The following is a 6,197-nucleotide window of genomic DNA, read 5'->3' as shown; positions in this document are numbered from 1 at the left end:
GCAAACAGGTCAAAGAGGCGGGAACAGAGCCAGTAAAGGTGAGTGTAAGTGGGGAGGTAGGGAGAAGATAGGTCAGTCCAGGGAGGTCAGACAGGTCAAGGGGGCGGGATGAGGTTAGTAGGTTGGTGATGGGGTTGAGGCTTGAGATGGGAGAAGGGAATAGGTGGGATGAAGGACAGGTTAGGGAGGCGGGGATGAGCTGGGCTGGTTTTGGGATGTGGTAGTGGGAAGGGAGATTTTGAAGCTTGTGAAGTCCACATTGATACCATTGGGCTGCAGGGTTCCCGAGCAGAATATGAGTTGCCGTTCCTGCAACCTTTGGGTAGCATCATTGTGCCAATGCAGGAGGCACAGGATGGACATGTCATCTGAGGAATGGGAGAGGGAGTTGAAATGGTTCGCGACTGGGAGGTGCAGTTGTTTAGTGCGAACTGAGTGTATGTGTTCTGCAAAGCTGTCCTCAAGCCTCTGCTTGTTTTCCCTGACGTAGAGAAGGCGACAACGGGATTAGCGGATGCAGTATAACACATTAGCAGATGTGCAGGTAAACATCTGCTTGATGTAGAGAGTCTTCTTGGGGCCTGGGATGGGAGTGAGGGGGGAGGCAGGGGCAGATGTAGCACTTCCTGCAGTTGCAGGGAAAAGTGCCGGGTGTGGTGGGGCTGGAGGGGAGTGTGGAGCAGACAAGGGAGTCACAGAGAGAGTGGTCCCTCCAGAAAGCAGATAAGGGTGGGGAGGGAAAAATGTCTTTGGTGATGGGGTTGGATTGCAGATGGCAGAAGTGTCGGAGGATGATGTGTTGGATCTGGATTTTGGTGGGGTGGTACGTGAGGATGAGGGGGATTCTGTTTTGGGTGTTATTGCAGGGAGGGGGTGTGAGAGATGAGTTGCGGGAAATGCGGGAGACACGGTCGACCACTGAGGGGGGGATGTTGCAGTCCTTGAAAAACGAGGACATCTGAGATGTGCGGGAGTGTAATGCCTCATCCTGGGAGCAGATGCGGCGGAGGCTAAGGAATTGGGAATGGGGAACTGCTCATGTTGAGGTAGAGATTTACTGCTTTATAAGACAGGAAGATTAGAATATCATGTGTTCCTTTGAGGCTGCAAAAGTCAAATTGATAAGTGAACGCTTAGAGTTCATCTAATCATTAATTACTAGGTGACCTTGCCATTAGAATTGACTTTGTTTGTGGAAAACTCAATTAAGAGCCTGCAGGCATTGTAGATCATTGTACATTGCAATAGTTTATTTATTTACAAATGAAGTATCAATTTGCATATAACAGCATTATCTCTAAAGTGAAGTTAAGGCATGTAGATATATTGTTATCAGAACAATTTTATACATAAAATATCATGCAAAGAAATATTCTTGAGGGTCAAAACATCATTTTAAAAAGCACAACAGATATGTTTAGTTTTATACAATTACAATTATATTACGTACTGAGATGAGGAGAATTTTTTTCACCCAGAGCGTGGTGAGCATATGGATTTTTTTGCCTTAGTTCATTGTGGCCAAAAACATTGAATGTTTTCAAGAAAGAGTTACATATATTTCTCAAGGCTAAAGGGATCAAAGGATCTGGGGAGAAAACAGGAACAGGTTTTTGAGTTAGATGACCATTCATGATAACAGTAAATGACAGAGCTAGCTCAAAAAAATCAGAATAGCTTATTCCAGTTCTTACTTTCTATGTTGCTATGAATCCATATAAATTAGTGTACTTTGTTGGGCTGAACATTTGTAATTACATGCTTTTAGTGTTATATGTCTATTATGCTTCTGGTTAAAAGAAGTAGTTCAGGAATAGTTCAGGAACAGTACTACATGTACTTTTGTACTATTTTGTTAACGTTTCTAAAGCTCATAGAATTATTGAATTGAATCATTTATTGTCACGTATTCAATGTGATATACAGTGAAAACTGTGTACCATTGCCATGTATAGGCATAATTCACATTAACTTAAAATTAAAAAATAAAGAAAGGTAATTGAAGGAGAATCAGACCTTTCCTTCTCTGCTGCTGCGGTCGCACTCCAGGCTTCCTAGCCCATGTTATGCCGCTGCCAGAGAGGCAGTTGCACCTTAGTTACAAAATTGCCAAAGCAGCAGAGCAAAGAGTAATGGTGAATGGTTGTTTGTCAAGTTTATTGCTTGCATTTAATGCATTCTCATTTCTAGGTTTTCAAATGAAATAATAAAGAAAAGAACAACAACAGGCTTCAGGAGGACATAGACAATGGAAAATTATTTCAAATAAAAACTGAAAGAACTGTGGATGTTGTAAATCAGGAAGAGAACCAGGAATTTCTGGAAAAAGCACAGCCAGTCTGGCAACATCTGTAAAGAAATAATCAGAGTTAATGTTTCAGGTCTGATGACCCTTCCTCAGAACAGTTCTGATTAACTCTGAATTTTTTTTCACAGATGCTGCCAGACCTGTTGAGCTTTTACAGCTTTTCCATTTCTGAAGAAGGGTCAAGACCCGAAACGTCAACTTTCCTGCTCCTCTGATGCTGCTTGGCATGCTGTGTTCATCTAGCTCTACATCTTATCATCTCAGATTCTCCAGCATCTGCAGTTCCTACTATCTCTTTTCCAGCAACTTCTGTTTTTGTTGTGGAAGATTATTTCACACTTGTTTGCACTGAAATTAATGTGGTTTCAAGGCAGGATTAGGACAGTCATTATAAACTAAAAAATACTTTCAAAAGTGGTGAAAGCATAAAAACTTAGTTTATATCTATGTAAATCTTTGAACACAGTAAGACCTGTTGAAAAGACTATTAATAATGAGCAGAACTTTAAAAAGACGTATAGAGTACAAAAGAAAGAAAATATGCTAAATGTTAATAAAACAGCTGAGGAACCAGCTGAAGTATTGTGTTCAATAGCATAGAATGAGCCAGATAGATTTTTAGTTAATGCTATCAGAAACTTAGATTGACCCAGGAAGCAATGACATGACAAATTTAACAGTAGAGGTTCGCAAATCCAGTCCTTTTTTACAAGGAAAAGGGGAATAGCAGTATTTCAGAATTATTTATTCTGGTATCAGCTCGAGTGGTCTGCCAGTGATGTCTCGTAGCAGACAATTATGTTGAAGAACGTTCAGGTACCAACAAACAAGTAAACAGAAATAAAAACACTGACAAAAAGCATCTGCAAAGAGAAACTGAACTAATGTTTCATGTTGATAATCTTTCATCAGAAGTTGCCTGACCTGTTGACCATTTTCAGAATTTTTCGTTCTCCCCAGCATCTGCAACATTTCACTTTAACTTGTATGTTTCCTATATTAAAACAGGCCCTACACTTTAAAGTACTTCATTGGCTGTGAAATGTATTGAGATGCCCGCTGTCTATTTAAATAATTTTATATGCATTAAAATAAAAACTGGGACACATAACTGAGATTAAGGGGTAGAAGCCAACATATTAGTTTAATGAAAATTATAATCGACATTCCACAGATATGTAAGACGAGGTTTTCGGGGCCAAAGATTTTGTTTAGCAGCAATTGTGAATTGAATACAAAATTAAAGACCCGGTTACTTCTCACTCCACAAGGCTTAATATTTCAGGGTTTTTACAGTAAGCCTAAAAGGATAGAACTGACATCAATTTCACTTCAAGTAATTTCTAAGGTTTTCAAGCAGCAGGGAATCATGATTCCATCTTTGGCCATGCATGTTCAGCATGCAAGAAATTACTGTCAGTTTCATTTATAATTATGAAACTTCTACCGTTACCACAACAACTAAATCCAGGCCAATGTATCGTCCAAATGACAAAGAAAGGAAAAGCTGTTATTAATCCAGGAAATTCTTATTCACAATTGATTATAGAACAGTCAGGGGAGGAGACATGTTAATTACTTTACTACAATTAACAGTGAGAGTAACAACAGAACAGCTCAACATCACAAACAAAAAGATAAGAAAGTTACTTGCTCAATTTTGTTTTGTTTTTCCAGAATCCCCCAATATAGATATACCACCTCCAAGGAAACTGAAAAAAACAACTCAGCTGCTCTGTTTCTCAACTAAGATGGACTCAAATTTAATGACAAAATTGGTGGTCTAGTTTGCTGTAATATCATTGGGCTCATAATCCAGGAGAAGTTATTCTCTTCAAATGTATTAGTTTACTACAACCCCAGATTGCCTACAGCAGTTGTATCCTTCACTGGATCAGTTGCAGTACTCATGTTGGTACCTGAATGTTCTTCAACATAATTGTCTGCTACGAGACATCACTGGCACTGAACACTGGCAGACCACTCGAGCTGATACCAGAATAAAACTGTCATCAGAAAATGTGAAATCTAGAACACGGGAATCATTAGATTTTTATAGGCATCATCCTTCTAAAATAGCATTTGAAAATTCCTTCTAAAATGAGTACTGTAATTCTGCCACTGACCACAATATCCAGATCAGTGTTACTGTCGACCAGGCAGTGTTGTTTGGTGACTAAGGAGCAGAGTCGTGAATATTCATAATAGCAGTAAATGAAAATAACCAAGATAATAAAATGTGAGGCTGGATAAACACAGCAGGCCAAGCAGCATCTCAGGAGCACAAAAGCTGACGTTTCGGGCCTAGACCCTTCATCAGAGAGGGGAATGGGGAGAGGGAGCTGGAATAAATAGGGAGAGAGGGGGAGGCGGACCGAAGATGGGGAGTAAAGAAGATAGGTGGAGAGAGTATAAGTGGGGAGGTAGGGAGGGGATAGGTCAGTCCAGGGAAGACGGACAGGTCAAGGAGGTGGGATGAGGTTAGTAGGTAGCTGGGGGTGCGGCTTGGTGTGGGAGGAAGGGATGGGTGAGAGGAAGAACCGGTTAGGGAGGCAGAGACAGGTTGGACTGGTTTTGGGATGCAGTGGGTGGGGGGGAAGAGCTGGGCTGGTTGTGTGGTGCAGTGGGGGGAGGGGACGAACTAGGCTGGTTTAGGGATGCAGTAGGGGAAGGGGAGATTTTGAAACTGGTGAAGTCCACATTGATACCATATGGCTGCAGGGTTCCCAGGCGGAATATGAGTTGCTGTTCCTGCAACCTTCGGGTGGCATCAGTTCGCAACAAACAACTGCACCTCCCAGTCGCAAACCATTTCCACTCCCCCTCCCATTCTCTAGATGACATGTCCATCATGGGCCTCCTGCACTGCCACAATGATGCCACCCGAAGGTTGCAGGAACAGCAACTCATATTCCGCCTGGGAACCCTGCAGCCATATGGTATCAATGTGGACTTCACCAGTTTCAAAATCTCCCCTTCCCCTACTGCATCCCAAAACCAGCCCAGTTCGTCCCCTCCCCCCACTGCACCACACAACCAGCCCAGCTCTTCCCCCCCACCTACTGCATCCCAAAACCAGTCCAACCTGTCTCTGCCTCCCTAACCGGTTCTTCCTCTCACCCATCCCTTCCTCCCACACCAAGCCGCACCCCCAGCTACCTACTAACCTCATCCCACCTCCTTGACCTGTCCGTCTTCCCTGGACTGACCTATCCCCTCCCTACCTCCCCACCTATACTCTCTCCACCTATCTTCTTTACTCTCCATCTTCGGTCCGCCTCCCCCTCTCTCCCTATTTATTCCAGCTCCCTCTCCCCATCCCCCTCTCTGATGAAGGGTCTAGGCCCGAAACATCAGCTTTTGTGCTCCTGAGATGCCGCTTGGCCTGCTGTGTTCATCCAGCCTCACATTTTATTATCTTGGAATTCTCCAGCATCTGCAGTTCCCATTATCAATGAAAATAACCATTTTTGTGAGAAGTTCTTGTATCAGTAATAATGGGAACTGCAGACGCTAGAAAAGCCAAGATAACAAAGTGTGGAGCTGGATGAACACAGCAGGCCAAGCAGCATCTCAGGAGCACAAAAGCTGATGTTTCAGGCCTAGACCCTTCATCAGAGAGGGGGATGGAAGAGAGGGGGATGGAACTGGAATAAATACGGAGAGAGGGGGAGGCGGACCGAAGATGGACAGAAAACAAGATAGGTAGAGAAGAGTGTATAGGTGGGGAGGTAGGGAGGGGATAGGTCAGTCCAGGAAAGATGGACAGGTCAAGGAGGCGGGATGAGGTGGTAGGTAGGAAATGGAGGTGCGGCTTGAGGTGAGAGGAAGGGATGGGTGAGAGGAAGAACAGGTTAGGGAAGCAGAGACAGGCTGGGCTGGTTTTGGG

This window comes from Stegostoma tigrinum, chromosome 13 (assembly GCF_030684315.1).
Source record: "Stegostoma tigrinum isolate sSteTig4 chromosome 13, sSteTig4.hap1, whole genome shotgun sequence".
In the NCBI taxonomy this organism is placed as follows: domain Eukaryota; kingdom Metazoa; phylum Chordata; class Chondrichthyes; order Orectolobiformes; family Stegostomatidae; genus Stegostoma; species Stegostoma tigrinum.
The sequence above is the reverse complement of the archived record's forward strand: the minus strand, read 5'-3'. Positions refer to the sequence as shown.